The sequence below is a fragment of the Anastrepha ludens genome, chromosome 4 (genome assembly GCF_028408465.1).
Source record: "Anastrepha ludens isolate Willacy chromosome 4, idAnaLude1.1, whole genome shotgun sequence".
NCBI classification, from domain to species: domain Eukaryota; kingdom Metazoa; phylum Arthropoda; class Insecta; order Diptera; family Tephritidae; genus Anastrepha; species Anastrepha ludens.
Window position 1 is genome coordinate 14443626 of NC_071500.1, and position 26736 is coordinate 14470361.

Sequence of the window (26736 nt, forward strand, 5' to 3'; positions counted from 1 at the left end):
AAATTTGAAAATTGTTTATTTTTATTATGATTTTGTTGAAGTTTATAAATTTTGTAAATAAACTAGGATTAATTAATCTGTAATATAAAATGCAATAAATAGCATAAATTATGTTCTTGAAACTTAAAAAAATTGGCGGTATATTCGGAGGAGCCTGTTCTGTAATCGATAATACAAGAATATTTTTTTGTGTTTCTTGATAAAGTACACTTTTAAATGACATTTTCAAGTGGAACCAAACCCTACAAGATTAACACTGGAGCCTGTTCTTGGCCAAAAAATGCGACTTATAATCCTAAAGCTTTAGTTGGTAAACGTTTAAAGGCGTCTGCTTATGTGCTCAGAAATCAGCCAGGCCTCAGATCCACATAGGAGAAACAATTCTATCCATCTAAGAAGGATCCATCTGCGATGTGATTCACTTAAATTTGTTTTTCAGTTTTAATACCTTAGTTATTAAATAAAATAAAAATCTTCTGTTATTTTCATTATAATTTGCGAGGGTCGTTTGAGAAATGCATGCAAAGTCAGAGAGATAGCACTACTGGCGCGTATCGAAGTGCTTCGAAGTTGGAAAAAACGTTGGCACAAGTGCATAATATCTCACGGTGATTTCTTTGAAGGGGATGAAATAGCGAATAAGGAATAAATAAATAATTTTTGGAAAAACACAAAATTCGCGATCCTTTTTGAACACACCTCGTATAAAATTTAAAATTTTTATTTCCCATAGCTGCTCAAATTATTCAGAAACTCAAAAATTTCAACAAACATTTGATTAGTTGAGCAATGGACGATGGAGAGAATATTAAGAAGGCGCCAATCGTGGTACCGCTACTTTGCTCTCAGCGCATTCGACAAAAACGTTGTGTATGTGATGTCGTACTTGTGCAATTTATTCGTGTGTTGTTTGTGTAATTTGTTCTTCTTCTTGCGTTCTTGCTCGCATTTTCACAACTCTCTCTCGTGCAACTGTAACAATGTAACGTCACTCACTCTCTGATGGGCGCATTCTGATTCTAAGATTCTTCGAGCTACTCGCACTGCTAGAACCCACGTAGCTAAAACACCACTACGTACGTATTTATGTACTCAAAAATAAAAAAATCAGAGCCTCTAACACCTAACTAACTTTCAAACAATAAGCTCTTAAGACTTCTAAACAAATTTTGCAATAATAAAAAAATACGCTCGGCAAAATTGCTAAAGGAAAGCTTAAATCAATAATCGAAAATATCCAAAAACTTGAGAAGTGCCTCAGACTTTATTATTTAATTTTTATGTTTTTGCAATTATTTGTACAGACAAATATATGTAAGCAAATTACATTTCAACCGATTTTTTTTCGAAGACAATTAAAATGAAATGACTGGATAAATACAAAATAATTTACCCCAAGCACTTAGGTGAGTCATTACTTGCAGCACTCAATACATAGTTTGTGAAATATTTTTAATAAATTACAATTACATAACAGATGCAAATTTATATTTCATTAATTGTATCTTGAAAATGAATTCTGAACCCTTGTGAAAAAGTCAAATAAATATTTAATGCGTTTTTAACAAGTAAAATACTGCCAATTAATTTTATGAATTGACATACACTTTTACGATTTCGCCACAAAAATGTTGAAAATGTTTATTTTGACAGAGATTCGCTTAGCAATTATCCAAACAGAAAATTCGAACTGCCGAATGTAAATTTATTTGAGCGGAAAATAATATAATTATAGAATGCGGGGAAATATATACAGGTGATTTATTTCTACGTTCATTTCTCTTAGAAGACATACACACAGCTTGTCAACCAGATATAATATTTTAGAAGGCAACAAATGCATGCTTTTTCATATTTACAGATATAAGCGAGCTCCTCCTCCTATTTGTGGTGTATGTCTTCATGTTTTTTCCACAAATAGAGGGGCCGAGCATTTTTTTTTCCACCGAACGTTGGTTTTTCATGAATCGCTTTTTCATGGCCAAAAAATACACTCGGAGGTTCGCCATGGCCTAGGTTAGGTTAGGTTAGCCTGGTTGGCAACAAGCCACGCATAGACTTTTTGGTCCCTAGCGATACCAGATGGAGACCGACCTCTATGAATACTGAAAGTAGACATCATGCAGGATGTCAGCGCTTTTGGCGAATCTAAGCAGCACAGGGAGGTCCGCTTTTGAGACGACCTCCAAACCCTCAAACAATGGGGCTCCCAGACAAACGCACAGAAGGTGTTCTAAAGCTTCCTCAACATCCTCTCTGCATTTCCTGCATTTGTCCGTGTTAGCAATGCCTATCTTGTACGCATGTGCAGCCAATAGATTATGACCTGTTAGCATACTTATGATAGTTCTGCAGTCCTTTCGCGAGAGCGTAAGTACGAATTGAGTCAGTTTTTTGTTGTTAGTTCTACACATGATTTTTGCTGTTTTGCATGTGGTCAGATTAGTCCACCTAGCTTCCACTCGCCCTTTCAGGAGCTCGTCCATTTCATTGTACTCGTATTTAGCGATTTTTGTATGTCGTTCTCTTGCTCAAAAGGTAGTCTAACAGCGCTTTTTACTATCTCATCTATATTACTATTTCGTTCCCCATAATGCCTTTGTGACAGGCACCCATTAAATATGCAGCCTACTCTTTGCGGCTAGCCTTTTTATGGACTCCCTGCTCCGTAGAACAGTTTTGGACTTATTACAATATGAGCTTTTATTGCTGCCTGACTGTCCCACGTATGTGTATATTAATTGTTGAGTTCTTTCTTGTTCTAGTGTAGGCTAGCTCCGTGGCTTTCCCCGCAGCAAAAACTTCCGCTTGGAAAATACTGCTGTGGTCTGGCTGCTTGATAGGCTGCCTTATCCCTAGTTTTGAGCAGTAAATACCCGCTCACACTCCATCTGAAGTTTAAGAGCCGTCTGGCTTCATGCCTTTGTGCCATCCCTCCTCTTCAATTGTAATGCGAAACCTTCTCTCCCAACTAAAGTACGGAGTCATGTAATCTGTGCAACCTGAGCTCCACTTTCCTATTGAGCTGTGTCCGAAGGTTCTGTAAGTGAATACTCCAGCAACTCCACTTTCCATTGACCTGTGACCGAAAGTTCTGCAGGTAATACTCCAACAGCCACCAACCTCCTCGCGGATTTCGCTGCCAGGTTTTCCGCCATTAGATCAATAGGTGACATGCTGAGTATAATTTCCAGCGCCGCCGTTGGAGTGGTTTTCATCGCTCCTGTTATTCACAAAGCAGCGAGTCGTTGAATCCGTTCCAGTGGCATTAAGTATGTCAATTTTCTTGTCATAGTCCACCATACTAAGGCCCCATACCGCAATATCGATCTAACTACTGCCGTGTAGTACCAATGCATCAGAGAGGGTAATAGATCCCAAGTAACGCCCAGCATTATTTTACATGCCTACAACGCATTACTGGCCTTTTTCACCCTTTCCTCAACATTGTGCTTCCACAGCAATTTACTATCTAGTATTACTCCGAGGTACCTTGCATGATCTTGCAGAAGTAGTTCGTTGGGCCTAGCTTCCGGTGGTTTCAAGTCGGGACTTTATACTTCCTGGTAAAAAGTACCATGTCCGTTTTTGCCGCCTTTATCCCTAGCCATGCGCGAGATGCCCATTGGTGTACCGTTTTAAGAGTGTTGTTCATCACATTACTGATGGTGTCCAGGTACTACTATAGCTATGTCATCTGCATATACCACTAGTTTTGGTGCCCCTCCGTCAAATTTCTTGAGCAGTTCGTTTGCTACAAGTAACCATAATAGCGGCCATAGTATTCCACCTTGCGGAGTGCCTCTGCATGCATATTTGGTGACGCTCGCATCGTTCCACTCCGCTCTTATCTTCCTGCTAGCTAATAGCTGCCTTATCTATAGATAAATCACGGGTTGCACATTAAGTGACTCTATGCTATTTAAAATAGAATCTTTTGTCACGTTGTTAAAGGCCCCTGATATATCTAGAAATACTCCTAGAGCACACTCCTTATATTCTAACGCCTTTTCTATGTTTAGTATTGTACAAGTGAGTGAAGTGCAGTTTCATTGCTACCTATTGCGCCATTGCCTACCTATGAGACAGTTTTTTTTTCCAACACTCGATGTTTCATACCCAGGGTTTTGAATCTGAGAACAGCCAAATGGGCGACGCTCACTAACTCAATTGGCTACGGTGGCTGCCAACTTTTTATATATTAAGATTAATTCTCCGACCTGACCTCTGATTTCACAACCTATAACTCGCACTGGCTATGAGTTTCTTTGATTCAAAAATTAACAGCCCGCCCAAATTAAATTTTATTACCTAAATCAATTTTTAAAAAGTTCGGTCCATACCGAATGTATGATAGTACTTCCTTAATTGTTACTATATTAGTAAGCAAGTGAATTCCTTCACACAGCAAAAAGCCATGTGAGAATGCAGGCCTTATTGCCTTACGTAGAAACGACCCATCCCATCAATTATTCAACCAAATAGATAAATACTCAAAGTCATACGTAGATACCACGATTATTATTACTTGAACATCTCGACAGTTAACAATTACAATTACTGAAGTCGCAATGACATAATCACGCAACAAAATCAGCGACAACAACTTGCCGCCGGTCACTCGCAAGCGACTGTACGAGTATTTGTAATCAACAGTGAGCGGCGAATTCTGATGGCGCGCGCAAAAAGCCTCAAACGACCTCGACTTCTGCCGTCAGCCAATGAACCAATTGATTGCTAACAACCAGCCGATTTCAAGTGCGGCACTGGCATATCACGAAATATATGTATGTAAGTGACATGTAAAAGCGAGCTGATATGCAAACACAAGCGCCTGAGCACATGCACCCATACACATACCTACATACATTCATATAGAAGCGTTCAAGTATAATAGCAGTCGAACGAATAAATGTAAATGAAAATAGTGCGAGTACCTAAAACTTTCAATAATAAATACATAATGCATAATATGTTGTGTGTGTGTGTGTGTTTTTAATTTGCATGTGGGAAATAATGTACATATGTATGTGTGCGCAACAACGTCATCAATTGTGCAAGCACTTATGGGGGCGCTATTATGACCAGTTATTTCCGCTAACTACCGCAATTTGTATTGCCACATTTACCTTTTTTATGATGATTGGATGAAAGGTCACGCCAAAATTCACAAACAAACATACCCCCCGTGGCATACAGGGTGGTTCAAGGAAAACATACATAAGTATTTTATGTGCTACGGTATTTTGACACTGACAGACTCTCAAAGTTTTTTTGTGAGTAAAAATTAGTCACTTAAACAACTTTCAGAGGCAACTTTTTTCTAAAAAAAAGTTGTGTTGTCTGATTTTTGATCAAGTCACAAGGAGCCAGAAAAAGAAAGTCTGTTCTTGATTTGTGGTGGCAACATTTTTGTAGAGGTGCTCGCTCCACAAGAAAGTTGGGATGAAGATTTTATTTATTTATTTTTATTTTTGAAAGCTTAAATGATAATAAAATTATAAGTAAACTCAAGCAAACGCAGCGCTAGCAGCAGAGGCTTTCGGCTGAGTTTGGGATGAAGATATTTGTTTAGCTACTATTGGGCGATCTTAAGCTTGGTGGCTCAATCTTTTCCGCACTATGTTCTTAAAATATTCTGTCAGCCGCCTTAGTGATGTCTTTATCGAGTTAGACGTTTTTTCCGGAGTCTACATAAGAGTTGATATACAGCTGGTAATCCAAATACTTTACAGACTAACGGCATTCGTGAAAAATGGTATAGACAGGAGACGCTACTGCTATCGGCTTCGCAGCCATATGAATGAAGTAATGTTGCATTGGTAATGGGGAAGTTTGCCTTAACCCTTTACTGCATGAATTAATAAAGCGTTGAAAAAAATTGTTTCGTAGCTTTATTTAATTATCAATATGACATATTACAAGAAAAATAATAAAGTTGAGTATATATTTCTTTTACAGAGCCATATACAAAAACTAGTTGTAAAGTATGGAAAAAAGATGAAAATCGGGAAAATTATTATCCGTCAAGAAAGATGAGTATACCGACTCCATGAAACTATTGTCTCTCTCTTGTCAAAAAGTACTTATCTGTTATCGTTTTTTGAAAATGAATCACTCGCACTGCAAAACTGCTTTTCACCCCTTTACGTTGTACATAATTTGTATGCCAATAAGCTATTACATTATAACAAAAAAATGTAGGTCCATTTTCTAAACTTACTCTAAAAATTCAATTGCTTTTTTTACCATATTTTCTTTTCTATCGTTGTTGTTGTTGAAGCAGTAACTTTTATAACATATCACCGTTCGTCTTCGTCTAGCTCATCTAAAGGTATCGGTGACATCATAAGACATCCTGTCGCGGTCCTTAATGCAGTGTTTTGGCAGGTCTGAAGCTTCGTCCACTGCGAATTACTGATTCCAGGCGACCAGACAGGCGCAGCATACTTTAGAACCGGTCGGCGTATTGCTTTAAAAGTCGACAGCAACATTTCTTTGTCTTTGCCCCAAGTGCTGCCGGCAAGCGACTTGAGAACCTTGTTGCGATTCTATACTTTAGTACAGCCTCCTATTTGTGATGTGCGTCTTGATGTTATTCCACAAGTGGAAGGACCAACATTTTCAAGCCGACTCCAAACCGCAGATATTTTTATGAGGAGCTTCTTCATGGCAGAAATACACTCGAAGGTTTGCCTCAGCTGCCGAGGGGCGACCGCTATTAGAAAAATGTTTTTCTTAATTTTGGTGTTTCACCGAGATTCGTTGTGTTCTCTATGTGAATTCCGCATGGTAGTCACGCACCAACCCATTCGGCTACGACGACCGCCAGGCAGTTCCCATATCGGTTAATATATCTCGCTATAACAGCGCACAGGTTCGAAACCATGAGCATGAAGCACTAAATGAAAGAAAAAAATCAATAGCGAATCGCAAACCACCCGAGTGTATTTCCGTTGTAATGCACAGGTTCGGATCTCTGTGCATGACACACCAAATGAATTTGTGCATCTTCTAAGTTATTTTCTTATTCAAAAACAATGGAAACCTAAACTGAGTAAACTAATTTTGTCGATTTACATTATTTCTAAGTATTTTCCATTACAAAATAAATATTTAACGGCTTGCTAAGTTGAGCTCAAATTGATTTGCATGCTTCGTAATTTTCATATTTAGCGGAAAATACACAAGGCGTTCCCATTAACAGTATATTTGGACACTTTTCAGTGATCTAACATTTTTCTCAACTTATGCACCCATTCAGTCGAGCACTCATGCAGTCTAAAGACAAAAACGAGCAGTAGAAATTGAGTTCGCTTGATTTTATTTATTTTTTTAAAGTATACTTGTGATTGGAGCACCTTGTGTGTATGTGCATCAAGCAGTTATATAAAATATTTAATAATATATTCTACAGTTTTCATGAATAAGGAATGCATATTTTTTTACTGCTTTTGTATTTTGTTTTTGTTTTTATTTTCCTCATTTTGATTTTACTCAACGTGGGACGTGCGGCTTCGGAATCACCATCCGCACATGTACTCCTGCATAACTGATGAGTAGATATTTATACTTGTGCCCACTACTTACAGGAAATGTGTATGCATGCTTTGACTTCAATATAAATACTGAAAACCTCAACAACAAAATTTGCAAAGGGAAAAACCCTCACGCCGTCCTACAAAACAGCTGGCCATTAGTTGATTTCTGAATGCACAGAGTCTACAAATATTCGCATTAAAATTAAGTGGTAAATCTTGTGGCAAATCATACTGGGCACTGTAACGTTAAAATCTAGTGAGTTCGTAGCTAAGCAACTCGTTCGTAGATATTCGAAAGTGGAATTTGGGTATCTCCTTCCTGACTCATTCGATACTCTCGTATTAGACATTATGAGAAGAAAGTTGTATTTGCTCTTTGCTGATAGATTGTCGTAAATATTTAATACACGGTGGCGCAAAATTAATCATCCAGTTTTGTTTTTCAATAACTTTTTTCCCTTAATGAAAAATAATAATTTTTAGTGATGGAGAAATTTATAGTATTTTGACCTTTACGCGTTCTATTGCTTGTTTGCGTTTTTAGTGCGGCTGTCTAGTTCAGAGGGTGCCAAATATGATTGACTTGCGAGACCATTTCAAAAAATTATAAATCGTTCGATAAGGTGATTAATTTTGCACCACCTTGTGTAATCATTTTGCTTCTTCTGCGTACCTCCAAAGTTTCCATCGCCGAATTCATGATTCACACCCAAGTGAGGTTTTTTCCCGAGATTCAATTGGTCATTGCTCCATCAAGGTTTAATGCGTTGACTAATTTGTGTTGTGCTCATTCGAAAATAGACACGCTGTCGATATATTTAGTTCGTGTTTATAGAAAGAAGTGGCGTTTAAGCCCTTAGAATCTCTTTCAATGCGTTTAAGAAAGAAGTCTCACAACGATAAATCATCTCTAGTATTATCTGATGATGATCAATGCGTGAATGTCAAATAAGCAAACTTTCATGAAAATAGCGGAAAAAGGTAATTTTGTTTATGTAGCTTACGAAAATTATGTTCCTTCCATCTTCATAGTCGATTGTGAAAAGTGAGCTACGGACTCTGGTGTGAACTATAGACACCATCGACACGCCACTGAGCACATCTTGTTTGAAAGGTGAGGATAGTAAAGTGCAATTTCTCGGCCGCAGTCCGGCTTTCGCCGCCAGACTTGCATGGTACATTTTTGGGTCGACGAGCTACATTCTCTTTCCTTTAACAAACTGCTAGAATTCATAAAAAATCCACGAAGTTTGCAAAGAAGTAATGAATTCCCGCCTCAGCTGGCTCATCCTTTCCGTTAAACCCTTTCTCTTTGCCTTAAGTGCAATGGGCAGCAATATTGCCTGAGTGCTTGAAAAAATTTCAGACCATCCACAATTCCATTCTATTCCCATCCCTTCCAAGCATTTTCATCACCTTCTAAAGTGACTTTAAACGTTATTTGGTGTTATTGATGTGTTGGTCGGCATCAAATGACTTTTAGTGACGAGTTTATGGGTTGGTTGGCTCTTATAAAAGCTACTCTTTTCACAAAACAAAAAATATGGCATTACAAAAACAAAAAAAAAACAAAAACGTATTAGAAAAATTTGCTCCTATTGATTGTCTAATGATGAAGTCTAAAGTCCTTTGGGAGTTCATTGAACCTTTCTAAACTATCCACGTTAGGAAATGTTGAAGAAAAACACAGATAATTTGTTCAAAATCATTTAGGCAAGTAAGGCGCTATTTAAGAAGAAATCAAGGAAATTAAGAAGGTAAGGAAATTGCAGTGGATTGGCTACACGCTAAAGAAAAATGGCGACAATGTCGTTAAACAAACGCTGCCCTGGAATACTTTTCAACAAACACCTCAGCAGAAGCAGAAATGAAGTCTCTCAGATTATCGTGGAATGAACTAAGATCCCTAATACAAAACCATGTCCGTTGACGAAGTTGCAAATAGAAGCAAGGAGTTAAAGGTCACATACATATATACTTATATATACAGAGAAGAAGCAGAAAGTGACTCCAGTATTCATAAATTATAAGCTACATTCCCTTAAGAATGATTTTCAATAAAATGTTCTGGGTCTTGGTTTAAAAAACTTGAAATTTAAAAGTGCTTTTAAGGTCCTCGTCTCATTTGAAAAGGTTTTTTTTGGGCGTTTAGCGTGTAAAATGGAAACGAAAAAAGATCTTTTTATTTTTGTCTTCCGTAATTTAATTCTTGATCCATTATTAAAAAATAAAAATTTTTCTTTGGCCATACGAGGTTCGTTCAAAAAGTTATCAGCTTTCAACGGCCTTAATGGCCTTTATTCTGCCAAATCAGTCAATATGAATTAAATTATTTATGACGATTCTTTTCAATCATTAAGACTATTACAATATTTTTCTTGAATTTTTTTCTAATTTTTTTTTTAATTTTCTTTTAATTTTATTTTATTTTATTTTTTTTTTATTTATTGTATTTATTTTTTTATTTTTTTTTTATTTTTTGTAAGTTGGTTGGCTTTTGTCCTTTATTCTGCCAAATCATTCAATGTGAATTAAATTATTTATGACGATTCTTATCATGAAACCTATTACAATACTTTTTTTTAATTTTTTTTTTGTATTTTTTTTTTAATTTCCTTCTAATTTTAATTTATATTTTTTTTTAATTTTTTTTTTTTTGTAAGTTGGTTGGCTTTTGTCCTTTATTCTGCCAAATCAGTCAATATGAATTAAATTATTTATGACGATTCTTATCATTAAAACTATTACAATATTTTTTTTTAATTTTTGTTTGGAATTTTTTTTTATTTTCTTCTAATTTTAATTTATATTTTTTTTTATTAATATTTTTTTTGTAAGTTGGTTGGCTTTTGTCCTTTATTCTGCCAAATCAGTCAATATGAATTAAATTATTTATGACGATTCTTATCATTAAAACTATTACAATATTTTTTTTTAATTTTTGTTTGCAATTTTTTTTTATTTTCTTCTAATTTTAATTTATATTTTTTTTTCATTAATATTTTTTTTGTAAGTTGGTTGGCTTTTGTCCTTTATTCTGCCAAATCAGTCAATATGAATTAAATTATTTATGACGATTCTTATCATGAAAACTGTTCCACTATTTGCCGTTATCGTGTGAACTACGATCAGTCATCAGTGGATCTTAAAAGTCAAAAAAAGTCCTTGTTCACCAAACGTTCACCATTTTGTAAATTTTTTTTTTAAGACCGTTTTTCATCTTTGAACATCCACCATTTTGTCAATTTTTTTTTTTTAAGATCGTAGATCGACATTCATACTGAATAAGAATCTTTCTGTCTTATTGATTTCAGACTCCTGTGAGTTCCTGTTTCTTGAAGACCATTTTTTGAAGACTGACAACTTTTTGAACGAACCTCTTGCGACCAAAGAAAAAATTTTTATTTTTTAACAAGGGATCGTAAAACAAAATACTCGAAAGTAAAAAATAAAGAATCGTTTTTCTTTCCGTCTTACACGCTTTTAAAGAAACACCCAAAAACACCATTTCAAATGAGGTGAGTCTGGGTTAATAAGTAAATTGCCACAATTATTGATTAAATTCCATTAGCATCGCTTTTCCACCCAGTTACATTGTAAATTAAAGTAAATAATATGGATCTTTGAATTTTTTACAATATTTCGTAAATGGAGCTACAGCTCCAAGTATTAACCATCAGCTTACCATAGCCAGTTCATTTTCACAACCAGCCGCTGTGTTCCCTTAAAATATCATAGACACATTTTTCAAGAATTTGTTTGTATGTACACATTTCCAGAAATCAATATCATATGCAAGTATTTGTATGTTCTATATATGCTAATAGGTGTAAATAAGACATGACAAAACGAACAGAATATGTAATAATGCAACCAACATAAAAATATGTTCCCGGAAACTTGCTTCTTAGCATACATTTTGTCGCACACACATTTTTCTATATTTTTGTATGTCCATTCATACATAAGCGCAAAAGAAAATGGTAATATTCAATAATCGGACAACATAAGCGATTGGAACAAAGACAAAATCTCAAACAGAAATCAATAAAATTTGTCGGCCAACTCATACGAGCGCTTACATGCCCCAACATTTGTACAAGTGGCTATAAAGGGTATTTCATTCGAAATGCTTTTTGTATAATTTTATTAAAAAAAATTGCAATATACTATGTTAGACTATGAATAGACTGTGTAAATAAGCTGTGATTTCTTGCATACATTTTTTTTTTTCATAGATCGGCAGCAATTTCTTACGCATTGCTGTTTAAAGTTTTTGAAAGAATTTTGTGTTCTTGCCATAGATGTTTTATGTGACAAAGCTCCAAGAGAATAAAAGTCGACCGCCTTTCAATCCCACAACTGAGGTTTTGACGAATGACTGGCGGCACATTTCTGTACACAAGAGTTCGAGTTTTATGAGTGTAGCGGATTTTCGTTTTACTAAACTTATTTTAAAATTAGATTATTTTTAAATCATCCAAGCTGTACTGGAATTTTACATCCATGAAACATGAAATGTTAGAAAAAGTCCTTTCCCACAACGCAGGTATTGGCAAATCATCGAGTGCCTTTCTACCATAAAAAAGCGTGTGATAAGTATCTGCCCTTTAAACTTGACTTCTATCTGTAGGTGCCCATCACATTGTAAACCAACTTCAAGACGTGCACCATAGATTGGAGAAAAATCTTGGCCAAATACCTAAACAAAGGAATGTACCGGCAAGAACTGAAATTTAAAAAACATTATTTAATTACTCTAATTATAGTTACAAGCTTGGGAAGAAAAAATCTCAAACCTAGTAAGATAAACATAGCTTTGTATGTTAAAAAATGTATAAAATATGTACGATAGGGCGGATTAATATTGTCTTCAACGTCGTTCCTAGCAGATACGGTTAGGTTAGGTTAAATGGCTGCCCTAGCTGGGGGCACACTTAGAGAAATGTTGAAAATTTGCCCGTTGTGATACCATACATGGATGAGGAGAAAGGAGAAGGGAAGGAAGAAGGAGCCTTGAGATTAGAGACGATGATGACCATGCGTTTTACGACGACGCCGACGGTGGCTGATTTGCCTCTTCCTGGCAAGTTCATCGGAAATTTCATTTCCCTCTATATCCTTGTGCCCAGGAACCCAGATAAGCGAGATGTTTCCTGCTCGATTGAGATGTTTGCCTTGATCGCAGCTTGGCTATCGGACAAAATATTCATGCCTCCCTCCCAGCAGCGATCTTGAAGCATTTTGCATGCCTGCATTATCGCGAAGACCTTTGCTAAATTTATAGCTAAAATTATAGCTTATATTTAAGTAGAGAGGGGTTACAATAAAATTATTTAAATGGATTTAAATTTGAAATTTTTTTTTTAAGTGGATTTGATAGTAAAATTTTAAAGATTAAAAATTTGATTTTAGCTCTAAAATATGTACACATCGCCTTCACTGTGTTTCCGCCAGTTTAAAGGAGACCGAAATGCTGGCTGATTTAGAGAAAACCCCCGCTCACACTCCGGATTCCATTTTGGATCCGTCAGTGAAAACAAAGGTACCTATATCCGTGCCGACTCTCCCCTCCTTTCAGTCTTGCCTGCTCGGAAAGATAGCCCACATAGCCCAGCACAAACCTCAAAACACAGTTTGCGGATGTAGCGATCAGTGCGAAGAACAGAGAAGGTAGGGAAGATCTGCTTCAAGATGCTACTATGTTCTACAGGAAATTGCCTCCAGAGGCCAAGCTCCTTCAACCTGATAGCGCTCTGAGCAGCAATGGATTTAACTTGCAGATTCACGGGAAGTAAGTGCAAAATGACGTTGAGGGCAGCAGTGGAATATGTTCTACAAGCACCAGTGATGCCCACACATGCAGTTCTCTGCACTCTCTCTAGTTTAGTCCAAAGTACGACACGTGGCTTGAGATCCCAGTTTTTGCCGAACATAGATTTACAGGCGTAGAAGGCAATACTGGCCTTCTTAACTCGATTTTCTATGTGCAGCTTCCAGTGGAGCTTGGGGTCAAGTATTACACCAAGATACCTGACTTCCGATGCGAGTGTAAGACACTGGTTGTTTAGTCTTGGAAGCTTAAAAGGCGGAGGCTTGTATTTCCTGGTGAATAGCATCAACTCCGTTTTGTCAGAGTTGACTCTGAGACCGCAACTGGCGCCCCAACTACTGAGTGTAGCCAGTGCACCTTCCAAAATTTCAGCCATTACTGATGGGAAGGGCCCTGAGACCATTAGGACCAAGTCATCGGTATATGCTACCACCTTTACTCCTCACCTGTTTAAGCGAGGTAAAGCTTCATCCATAGCTACTAGCCTGAGGAGAGGCGAGAGGACGCCGCCCTGTGGTGTACCTCTATGAACGAACCTAGTGATTTTTTTATTTTTTTGTATATATATTTTTATTTAGAGAGCCCAACGACGGTGCTACAAAACAAATAATGTAGAATTTTTTGATTCAAAGAATACATTTTTTGGTTCGAAGAATTTTTTGATAAATATTTTTTTTAAAGAACCCCATGATGGCGCCACAAAAAAATTATATAGGATTTCCTACTTCGGCGACTTAATTTTTTTGGTTCGAAGATGTTTTTTGTGTTTTTTTTTTTGGAAAAATTTTATTTTTTAAAGAATCCCATGACGATGCTACAAAAATATTTTATAGAATTTTTGGTTCAAAAAAAATTTTTTTATCCAGTTATATATTTTGTTTATAGGATTTCTTAATTCGGCGACTTAATTTTTTTGGTTCAAAGATGCTTTTGTGTTTTTGTAAAAGAAATTTTTTTAAAGATGCTACAAAAATATTTTATAGAATTTTTGGTTCAAAAAATTTTTTTTTATACAATTATATATTTTTGTTTAAATCACCTCATTATTTCAGCCACATGGAATTTTTAAAATTTTTTGGTTCGAAGTTTTTTTTCATATATTGTATATATTTTTATTTGAAGCGCTCCATGACGACCCAATAAAGCAAATTATATGGATTTTTTTAATTTGAAAAATAATTTTTTTTTTTTGTACGATCTTTTTTTTTTTTTGCTATATATTTTTATTTAAGGAACCCAAACTATTATATACAATTGTTTGGTTCGAAGAATTTTTTAATATTGTAATAAGGAAAGATATAAAAATTTTTAAAATGTGAACCAAACTAAAATTTGCGAAAAATCAAAAATAATGCAATTTTAGACTATTAAAATTTTTTTTTATTTTTTTCCGTATTTTTGTTTTTTTTTGCAATCAAAAACGTGTTTATAATTATTTTGGTTTCAGATCCTTTTTACTTTCAGCAGGCGGTACATATGTATATTTTCTCTTTTAATCTTCAGTGCCACAACTCCCTCTTGATTTTCCGCATAAATGCCTTCTTTTAGAATTCGGAGGCTAGAAATTGGCTTTAGAGCCATGCAAACTTTTTTTCTTAAAATTTTATGTAGCACCCAAAACTGCTAGGAACAAAGTGGAAAAAATACTTCCATACAAATTGAGCCGCCTTAATAGGTGCATATGTGTGACCCTGTATTAATAGACATAGAAAAACATACGTGTGTATGTGTGTATTTAAAAACAAAGCATAAACACTTTCCTATGAATTATAGTCGGATACAAGAAGCAAGTTTAAAAGCCACTGGCAAACAAATGTAACACTAAATACCCATTAATGTACATATAAAAATACATACTTGCATATCTGTGTTTATCTAGTACGCAAAATAAAACTTAGATAAGAATGCCAGAAGATGTAAAAATTTAAATCAATAAAAACCAGCCAGAGTCAAATAGAGAAAAAAACGAAAAAACTTTAAGAATTATGATATTTAGAAGGAAAGCTCAAGCAAAACGCTTGTCATTGTCATGTCTAGGTCTCGTCATTAGCTTGATTGCTCGTTACTTGATGGCGCAAAGCGCTGGTGCGGCGTCTATTACGTTGTCTCTGAAAGATTTCATCAACTCATATTAATTTATTGCGCCATAATTGCCATCATTCTGAACCAACGTCAACGACAACGACAGCGACGGCGATGACGATGCCGATTAGAGCAACAGCGAAAGCGAGAGCAATAATAACAATAACAACAACACTGTGGTTAGCTGGCTCAGTCTACAAACGATAATAATGATCATAATAACTAGTCAATCTGTGCTTTGCTGATATTATACATATGTGAGTACACCGTAAACACTTGTACACGCGTGAAACATACCTTCCCATTTATATGGATGTATGTAAGTGCATAGATAACTTTGTGGAAAATGATAGAGCTGGTATTGTAATGCATGTTGTTGTTATTATTACTGATATTGCTTCGCGTGCCCAAAAGTGTGGCTGAATTCGAGATGATGACGATGTTCGTATGAGTGAGCCAGGGAGTGAGTGAGGGAGTGAGTGAGAGAGTGAGTAAGTGAGTGAGAGAGCGAGCTACATAGTTAAATAAACGTCAATTACCGCATCACATCAAGAGCAGTTAAACTGACTATGCAGAAACCAGCAACAAATTATGAAATGAATTATGAATCAGGGGTAACAACAAAGATTATCCAGCAGATAATGATAGCAACGACAGAAGTAGGAGTATTTTGGCAAGTGGGTACCACTTCAGGAACTAATCAGGTTGCGAGTAGCGACATTTCCAAAGGCCTTAGAGCAAAAATCAGCATCCGCATATAAGGAAATATAGTGCCTACGTATTGGGTGATTGAAACGGCTTCTGATATTGTCAGTTATTGTTTGTGGTCGAAGGGTAAGGTGATATACATAGTTTTGTGCTTCTAAATTAAATAGTTAGTTAGAAGGATGTAAAAGGCATCTCGTGCGGATTTTAAATGTACGGTTTATCAGTTTGTTAGCGAAGAAATCACGCAGTATCGCAATGGTCCTTCTGCTCCCCGCTTATATGCTCTGCATTTAGTGCGAAACTTTAAACTTAAAACCTAATTGTGGCCTAGGCCTAGTTTGCCTAAGCTTCTATAGAAAAATATAAAAGCAAATCAAATGTGATCGGCTGTACGAAGATTCGAGCTCAAGAACGGTACGCAAGTGCTCTACTTTCTCGACTATTGTAATCACTAGGTACAGTTTGTTTAATAATAGCACAGGCTCAGATCGCAGAAGGAATAAAGAGCATACTAGTTCTCATCTATTACATTTAGGACCACTTTCGAACTATGGAAAATTGATGCACCGGATGACAAACGACATTACTTAGAATAATGTCATCTAAAATATAGTACCAGGTTATTGTGTGGAGTAGATGAGAATGTGAGATTGCTTTCGTAAAAAATTCCACTAGTGAATTTTACTGCAGATTAACTATACAAATTTCCTCAAAAGATGGGCAATCTATGAAAGTAAATTAAAAGAGGCGAATAAATAATATCAATCTGCAAACATTTTGTACCACATTAACGGAAGAGTGTAGTTTTCACATGCGAATTCAGTGGTTATTTAACCCCATGTTATAGAGATTAACTTATCACGAATTAAGAGGGCAGCTCCATATAGGAATTCGGTATCCATCCATCCACGGAACGGCGGAATTGGTGGCCCCCCAAGTACTATATGGAGAGTACCGTACCCACAACCTGGCAGGAGGTACCTGTATAAAAAGCATTTCCTGCAATTTGGAGGTTAACCAAGAATCTCTCTGCACGCGGTAACCCACTTTCGGGATATCGGGTGTGCAGGCCCGAACCTCGCTCCCCCTTATGACCGGAACTGACACCCAAGGTTTCGGAGCAAGCGCACTACTAGTGGTGCAACGTGGCATATTGGCTATGCCAATGGAGAGCCGAGTGAGTGTGAGCGATACATCGTCGTCGAAACGATCCGAAGCGACTGAACAAGTTGTGGAGGATGTAGAGAGGGCGGGCAACCCCTCAATAGACTCAGATGGATCTCTGGTACCGTGTAAGTCTTTGACAACGGTCAAACCTGGTGCAAATCAGGTAAGTACCGGTAAAAAGACTAAAGTTATTGGATATTCGAACGCAGGTGCTGGTCTATCCGTAAGGTAGATCAATCGAAGAAGACAGAAGGCGGAGAAAACCAAAGCATTAGCTAAGGCAAGTACTCAAGCTCCGTCAACTTCGACACCTGTAAAGGAAACGCGAAAGCGTAGCAGAACAGAGGATTCCTATGTAACGTTGCACTCGGGGTATGTGCCAACGACCGGGAAGAGGTGAAAAGGCAAAGAAGGGGAAAGTCGAGAAAGCGACTTTCCAGTGCTGCCAATATATTGTTATTTATACCAATTGCTTCATCTATTGGCCACTTGCCTACGCTTGATGAATCGAAGAGGTATATTATATTATTTGTTCACACAAGTGTTCTTTTGTATTTTTTTTCGAAAATATTCACTCGGCTACGAAATTTCCGGCAGGGTATCTTTTGTTTCAATTACACATATGTATGTGTGTATGTTCCACTCCCAATTTGTCCACACTTCAGTCCTAAAATGCCAATTTAATGCCACTCACTTGTGCAGCCTATCTATTGCCGAGGTAACCACTTACCGCGCTTTTTTTATCATCTGCACGTCACTCTTATCAGGTAGTTACCGCAATTATGTACACAGATGCCGCAGTGATTACTGTTTTTATTTTTATTTTATTTTATCCAGAAACACAAAGAGCCTCTTGTAGTCACATGAATCAGTGACGCTCGAGCCTCAACCGAGATCTACACACATACATACATATGTGCATAGCTTTGAGCAGCGCAGCACACATCACAGCTTGCTTACAAACCTCCAATGCCTTCTTGTGTCACCTTCGTGTGGACCTCATGCTGCTCTTATTTGTTACGTATCTGTACGTAATAAAAAAATCGCAGTCACATATGTGATTTTGAAATTGATAACCACACACACACACACACACGTCTGCGCGTACAATCATTTATCAATTATTTACCACATTCTCAATTGGTGCCCTACTTGAAATGACGCCAATACGTTTATTACATTTGAGCTTATTTTATAACTTCTCTGATTGGACTGTCGTGCCGTTTTGTGTGAGTAAAAATAAAATTTGTACGTGTGTAGTTAAATAGAATTCTTATTGCGTTTTCATTACGCACAAGCCGATTCGCAATGTAGGTTATTTAAAAATTAATAATAATAAATAACTGGCGTGTGCACTTCTGTTAGATGTGTGGCCGAGCTACTCCTCCTATTTGTGGCATGCGTCTTGATGTTGTTCCACAAATGGAGGGACCTGCAGTTTCAAACCGACTCCAAATGATTTTTATGAGGGGCTTTTTTATGTCAGAAATACACTCGGGGGCTTGCCATTGCCTGCCGAGGGGCGACCGCCATGAGAAAAAACGTTTCCTATCATTTGGTGTTTCATGCACAGAGATTCGAACCTGTACGCTTTCGAATGGTAGTCACACACCAACCATTCGTCTACGACGGCCGCACCAGGTCACTTAACAATACTAAAAACAAGGTTAGTGTTTTTGCCACACATCTCATGATTGAAGTTGGACAGTAGAAATTCGGTCAGCATATAATACGTAAGTGCTTGGAACAGTGTCAGGTCGTGACTATCTGGTGACAAACAAACAGTTTGCAAGCATAGCGAGATCGAGATCAGGTCACATTAACCTGGCTGGTCTCACATTGACGAAAACTGGTATTTAGTGTGGCCAGGAGACTGTATTGAGGCGTAAGCTTTAAATCCTATTTGAACTTCATAAGTTTTACTAAATTGCTAATACTCTGAGTAGGGTAGTTGAGTACACCAAATCCAGGTTAAACTTTGTCGGCAGACATAATATTCTGAAGCTAACATGGGTCGCGGGACATGTGGGTATCTCTGACTCTTTAGCGAGAATGGGCTCTGAGGCCAACTTCCTTGGCCCGAAGCCCGTTCTGTCACTCCCGTCAAAGCCACTATTAGCAAACGGTTAACTCTAACCCACAAGCGAGCTTGGCAGGCGAGCAATGGCTTCATACGCATCAACAATTATTAAATACCTTTGACTAATTTATTTATTTTTTATTATTTGTTTAAAAATTTTTTTTGATTTTTTTTTTTTGTTTTGCATGTTTACTTGCTCAAGTCGCTCAACTCACCATTTATTCCGCTGATTAGTGGATAATTCCCATCTCGGCCACCGATTAGATTTTTTAAACCAGTTTCGATCAGTGTTGGGGACGATCGCTCCCGGTCACTCATTTTTTCATACAAATTTTAACGGGGGAAAATAAAAACAACAAAAAACACACACACAGCGCAACAATGCACTTTTTTTTTGGCTTGGAACAGGTATATCGAGCCAAATATATCACTGTTGTTGCGCACAAGCAATGCAGTAGTCAGAGGTTCGTCGCCAAAATTAATTTGAATTTCAACTTTTTTAACTTTTTTAACTTTTTTTGGTTGTTCACGGTTCTCACTCACAGCTTTTGTGTTTTATGTTAATTGTAATCTGCTTTACTTGCGGGCTCTGCTCACAGTTTAAGCGTTTAATGCTGGTTTTTATTTTTTTTGTATTTTGGTTTTTTTGTTTGCTGTTTTTTCTTACATTTAATTTGTTTAACTTTTATTTTGTAAATTTATTGGTTTATTTATAATCACAATAACAGGAATTTATTGATTTATAACGTTTTGTGGTTTCAGATATAATTTAACAATTGGCAATTCTGCATAGAATCGCGTAGACTTAATTATATATAAAACGAATTAATTTTAATGTGTTTTTTGTTATGTATTACAATATATTTTTGCTTTGCTTTCAACAAATATTGCACTTGAGAACTTTTTTTGTGTTTTTTTTTTTGATGTCTTTCAATTTTTCATGTAACTTATTTGCTTATTTCACTTACTGCTGCTTGTTTATATTTTACGTTTTGTGACTTTTTTGCAATATTTAGTTGTTGTAGCTTTTTACAGATTACTGTTGGAAGGGCGCTCGAAGTAACTAAATTTCTATGTTTCTATTGCAGGCTTGTCTTGTTGTTGCTGCCACGCGGGTTTGTAGTTTTAATGAATTTTGTTGCTCTTGCTGCAGGCTGGGCTTAGCAAATAGTTGTTTGTTAGTGTTTTTTGATGTATACGAACATTTAAAATATATCTTTTTGTTGCTTTTCTGTTGTATTGATTTTTTGTTGATAATTTTTGTTTTTTGTTTTTTATTTTGTGTCTAATTTTTAGCTTATTTCTTATGTATGTATATATATTTTGCTATAAATAAAGGCACCGCGAATTCATTTAACAATAACAACAGCAAATATATTTAAAAAAGAATCTTGTTGCTTGCTTTTCTCCTTATTTCTCTATTTGTTTTATGAAATTTTTTATATTTATTTTTGTTTTTTTTTCGTGTTTTGCTTATTTATAACTCTTAATGCGCTGCACCGCTGTCACTGCTGCTGTCAAAGTGTCTAAGCTTTGGTATAATTTTTATTGCGATTTGTTTCTTGCAATAAAAATGTTTTTCTTCAACTTAATTAATTCACAAAAATATAAATGACTTCAAAAATGGGCGCGTTTCGCTTGCATGAAATTGTGATTTTCGTTTTTCTGCGTAGAAGTATTTTTAGCAAACACTGCTGATTTTTTTTTTTTTTTTGTATAAATTTTTTTGTGTGTTTTTTTTTTTTTAAATTTTATCTACGCAAGTATTTCTGCGCTATGCTGGTACGTATCACAGCAGTGGCTCATTCAGTTGCCCAGTAGCAGTCAACGTTGTTTAACTAATTTACTGTTTCAATCCTTTCTTGTGGCACACATCGCACGCACGCACGCAAAACAGTTCACAGCGTAAACGGGAAGCACTAACTGTTGTATTCTTGTATATAGGCACACACATTTGTGTGTATGTGTAACTCAACCTGTCCTACACCTGCCAGCTTAGCTGCACAAATGTTCGCTTCTGGCCACGCAAGGTATGCCGTGTGATTGGGTGGTACTCCTCCTCCTATGCGCTAATGCGCTAAACGCTAAACGCCAAATGTCGAGCGGAAAGTTTTCAAATAAATGGTGTTTTTTCTGTTTTGGTTTTTTCTTTTTCAATTTACGTTTGTGTGCAATCTCAAATTTATTATACTCGCTGCTTTGCGTTGATTTGATTTTTTATTTTTATTTATTTTTAAAAAATATGTACTTTGTTGCTTTTAATTGCTGCTACTGCTGTGTGCAATTTGGCAGCAATTTTCAATTATATGCACGTACGTACGTATGTGACTTGTGTTGCATTAGTTCTGTTTCCTTTAATTTGCATTCGCTCAATTGCAATTACTTGGCGTTGGCGACGTTGCATGCCACACATTCAACAATAACACACCGCCTCTAACTGCCTGCGTCCGGCTTTCGTTGTACAACTCAATCTGCTTACTTTATTTTTTACGAGTATTTGCCGTCTTTTTTTTTTTGGTGCTGTACTCTTATTTTTTATTATTATTATTATTATTTGTTTTTTTTGTCAAATTATTCGCTGTTTTTTTCTTGCTTTTGTTTTTGGTTTTTGGCTACTTTTGCGTTAAATATTCGCTAGAATTTATTCTAGTTGCAATTGCGATCTCGCACTGAATGGCTTGGCTGGCTGGCTATTCTTTCGTTGCTATTTTTTGCAGTGTAATTTTTGTTGCTTAATTTTTATGCACAAATTCGCCAAATAGCTTTTGTGTTGTTGCTTTTGTTGCCACTGCTAATTGGCTTGTAGCGTATTTTTAGTTGAACAATTTCTTGCAAATATATTCGTGGTAGCGTTGCTTTATAATTTATTGTAATTTCTTTATACGTAGATATATTTTTATACGCCAGCGATTTTATTTTAACATTTTATTGTTATTTATTTTTGTAGGTGCTTGGCTTGTAGATAGCGCGTAGAATTGCAACACATAAAAAACTCGTACATCCACTTGAGAGAGTGTGTGTGTGTATGTTCGTATTCCAATTGAATTTGTTTTTTTTTCAATTTCTGCGAAAATACATTTTTACTTTTCAAAGCAGCGTTCCACGTGAAATTACTTCTTTTAGTTTTTCAATTTTTCTATTTACCTTTTTTAAGAACTTTTAGCAGTTAATTTTAAAAAATTTTCTAAACGAACAATTTTTTATTTTAATTTTGCACCAGCGTTTAGTAAGAAGAGGAGGCTAAGTTATGCGCTAAAGATTTATTTCATTAACATTTTTTATTGTACGTTAATAAAGCACTAAAACAACTCCGATTTCGGTAGAGTTTACCAAATTTGCATTTGAAATAAATTATGTTGAAAACTTCGCTACGCTAGAAAAAAATTCTCAATCTTCTTTTTTCACTCAAATTCTACGGTTCACTGAGTTGTAAGCAATTTCACACGTTTTTTTCACGTGCTTTATGTATGCATGTATGTATATGTAAATTCAGTAAATTTGCAATTTTTTATTTTTTCTAAACGTTTTCAATATTTCATTTCTGTTGCACAGCTACTCTGTTGTTGATGCTGTTTGTTGCTATTGCAGCAGTAGCAATAGTAAGAATAGTAGTAAGCATAGAAATTTCGTGAAAAGGGCACGTGATGATATTCGTAGAAAAAGCACTGTGATTATTGTTCGTGTTGTTGTTGTTGTTGCTGCAAGCTGTTAGCTCGCATACCCACATTAGTGCGCCGAGCGCTTGAATCAACCGTGCGAGTGTATGTAACTTTGTTATCTGGTGTAGCGGCGCGGACAGGTGAAGGTAGTGAACGATTTCAGGTTTTGCCTTCTAAGCGCAAAGTGATTGTTGGTTTTTCGTTATTTTTTTTTATTATTTTTTTTTTATTTAATTTTTTTTGTGTGTGCCTTGTTTAAACAGCTTTGGCAGCGAACTTGTATTTGGTTTGTTCTTTAAATATTTTTTTGCTTTTATTACAATTGCACACAACGATAAGCCTATGCATAGCACACGCATACGCACACACACACACACACACACACGAGAGCGAGTGTAGATGAATATGAGCGTTAAGTCAAATCAAAATACTAACATTCCATTTCATACGCGTTAAGTCTTCTTCCTCATTTCAACACCTTTTTCCTACGAAATTACCAAAACACCAAAAACAAATTAGATATTTACTCTTTCGTTTTTTTTTTTTTTTTTGAATTTTATATTTGCACAACTTCGTTTTCTGGAGCTGGCACACCCACACGCACCACCATCGAGCAGGACGAAGTGACGAATGAACGCTGACGAGCAAACGCTTGAATGTTTCTACGCTGCCTTGGCTGCAATTCCGACTGCTGCAGCTGACTAACAGCGAATTATTTCAGAATTAACACGGCTGCGGTGGCGTATACTCTACGCTACTACGGCTACGATATGAACACCAACACACACGTACACGCACGCACGCACACACACACAACGGCCACGGGTAGCGAGCTACTGGCGGCGCAATGCTTAGCACTGCCGCACCGCTGCTTGCGGTGGAGTTTAGAATCGCCGCCTCAGAAGCAGCAGCAGCAGCAGAAGAAGAATAATACTTTAGGGGTAGCGCAGTTGGAGTTCGTTTGAAGAAGTTCGGCGCGCGGTACAGTGGCGTTTATAAGCTGCTGCTTGATTGTTACTTTATTTTGATTTTTTAAGTTCTTGCGTTTTTCTTCTTTTATTTAGAATTTTCAGCAGTATTTTGTGGCAGTGTCCGTGCCAGCGCAAAAAATCCAAGTCTCCAGGTATTCGAGAAAGGTCGAGTTGTTCAAGCTGTGAAAGCACCAGAAATTCATCAAATGCACTCAAACACAAGCGCCCAACTGTGCAAAAAATCAATCAAGGCAAAGCGTCGTCCTGCGCTCGCATTGCACAAACGTCTGCACTTGGTCGCCAATACGCTGTGTGAGTCCAACTTAATTTTCACTAATAAATAACTTTTAGCAAATTTTGTACAATACCATTCACTTGATTCACACTTTTCAACAACTTTGGCTTATTTTACTATTCTTCCTGATTCTTTTATATGATTTTCATTTTTCTGCTTTTTCAGTTGCTAGCTTTTGCTTGGTTGCTTCCACATATCCTTACGCGTTGTGTGTAGTTTTTGTACTGCGCTCTCGTGTGGCTCGCGCTATGGCTCCGAATCGTGTGGGTGTCCTCAAAATGTGTGCCTGACTATCTCGCCAATTCGCCAATTCGTTCACAAAAGACACACAAATACGTTGCTCCGTTTTTTCCATTCCATTTTTCTGTTTTTTTTCTGCATCGAACGCGAGCACTGTGCACTTAAAGGTTTTAGTGAGTGGGTTGCATGTGTGTGTCGCTATGTTGGCCAAGTTGGTTGGTTTTTTGCTACTACAGACAGCAAAAGGACACTTTCGAATATCGAAAAAGTTCGCGCTGGCTGTGTGTGAGGGCTTACCACGCTTTTGTTGCACGCTTAGAATGCCATTACATATATATTTTCTTTTTTGTTTTGTTTACTTGCGCTTTATTTCCTTCAATGCGCTTCTGTTTGCACATATAGCCAATTATTGTTGTTGTAATATTTCGTTTTTTTTTTTTTTTTTCTTCTTTTATAAGGAACTTCGCTGCTGCGCGCTTTGTGGTATAAAAGGGAGATATCAATGAGCGCGAGCGTATGTTGGCAACTCTCTCTCTTGCTCTCGCTCTCGCTCTCTCTATTTTGCCCACTCTCCTCTCACAGAGCCGGCCGATTACTCATGCTCGAAAAAGCTCAGCTACGCGTGTGTATGGCTATTTGAGAATTCTTGTGTGTGTGTGTGTATGTGTGTGTGAGGGTTGCAAAGGCACGGGTCTAAGGCCAACTCTTACAATAACAAATCATCGATTTAAAAACAAAGCATGCGGAAGAGCAAACCACACTATGTACTCGCAAAGTGTAAAGCGTGCAAATTGGCTTAAAAACGAGAGCGCAAGCTTTACTCGCATGGAGACTATTTCACTCAAACTATTGTAGAATTTTTGTAGACAGCGTGTTTGGTGGCGCGTGTTCTTAGCGCATGGCACATGAGATAGCTCCTTTTTACATTTTTTGCTTTAACATTTGCCCTTTTTTCAAGGATTTTTTTATGCCGCGCATCGCAGGATCATTCGAGCAACCTGCGCCTGCTTGGTACTGCGGCAGGTAATTGTGAATTCACTGTACCTCCATTAGTTAACAAGCGTTCAGCAGCCATGTGAGCCAACTGAAATTTATTTAAACTAAAACTAATGCCACCAATACAGGCACAATCACTCGCTGGATAGTTAATCAGGTATATAAATTTTGTCGGCTCGTATAACAATTCACTTTGACATAAACTTAGCGCTTCAAATTTGTACTGTCAAATAGGCTCCTTGTGCGCGTTTATCTATTAGTTACTGCGCCCTAAGTAATTACACTTCCATAGAGAAGACCCAATCGTATTTTTTAGCATGAACATTTTTACGTTAAATTCACTCAATTTGTCTGCAGAATTCTAATAGGCGCTGATGATTGCTGCCTTTTTTGTAGAGTTCTACACTTTTACTTAAATTTTATTTACTTATTATGTTGCAGCTATCGAAAATCGCAAGGCGTTATTTGCTTATACAAAATATTGCTCTGAACCCCTCACAAAGCAATGCCACCTTTTCATTGCTTCGCATCCACCAAACGCGATACAGCGTGATATGTGCGCAAAACATTTATAATTGCCACCATAATCACTACTTGTTTTACTTCTGATTTTAATTTTAATTAATTTTTACTTTTATCATCACAATTCTAATTTATGACACATTCGCATTCTTTCAACAATATATTCTTTTAATTGGTAATTTGCTGTTGTTATTTTTAAATGAAATATTAGCTATGTATGCTTCTTACAAATTTTCTGACTTTTGAGACACTTATGAATTTTCCACCGATCACTTTTATATTGAAAACAAACGAAATGAATTTTGGCCAAAAAAAAAAACAAAACTGAAGAATCCGAGTACCGAGATTTGGTGTTCCACACCGAAATCGCTGGCATACACCGCCGCCGCGTTGTTGAGCACTTCTGAGCTTTGCGTTCGCGTTTTTCGCGCATTCGAGCTCCGCATGCGAGCACTCTTAGAATCTTGTTGCCGCTAATAATGCTGCTTCAGCCGCGGCTACTACGTATGCATATGTGTGTATGTGTTGTTTTGCTTTTGCTTTTGAGTTTGCCCTCACGCCTCTGGCTATTGCCCGTCACTTCTATACGCCGCACCGTTTTTGTTTCGTTTGCGAGTCGCGCCAACTAAAGAGTGAAATATC

General features: G+C 36.7%; 1 long non-coding RNA gene across 1 annotated transcript; it reads right to left on the reverse strand.

Annotated features, from left to right (window-relative positions):
- Positions 1–19625: 19625 nt before the first annotated feature.
- On the reverse strand, positions 19626–26429 carry LOC128862046 (uncharacterized). Its single transcript, XR_008454414.1, has 2 exons — positions 26323–26429; positions 19626–20737 (listed from the first exon to the last, which is right to left on the reverse strand). It is a non-coding gene; the product is annotated as an uncharacterized LOC128862046 (long non-coding RNA).
- Positions 26430–26736: the final 307 nt, after the last annotated feature.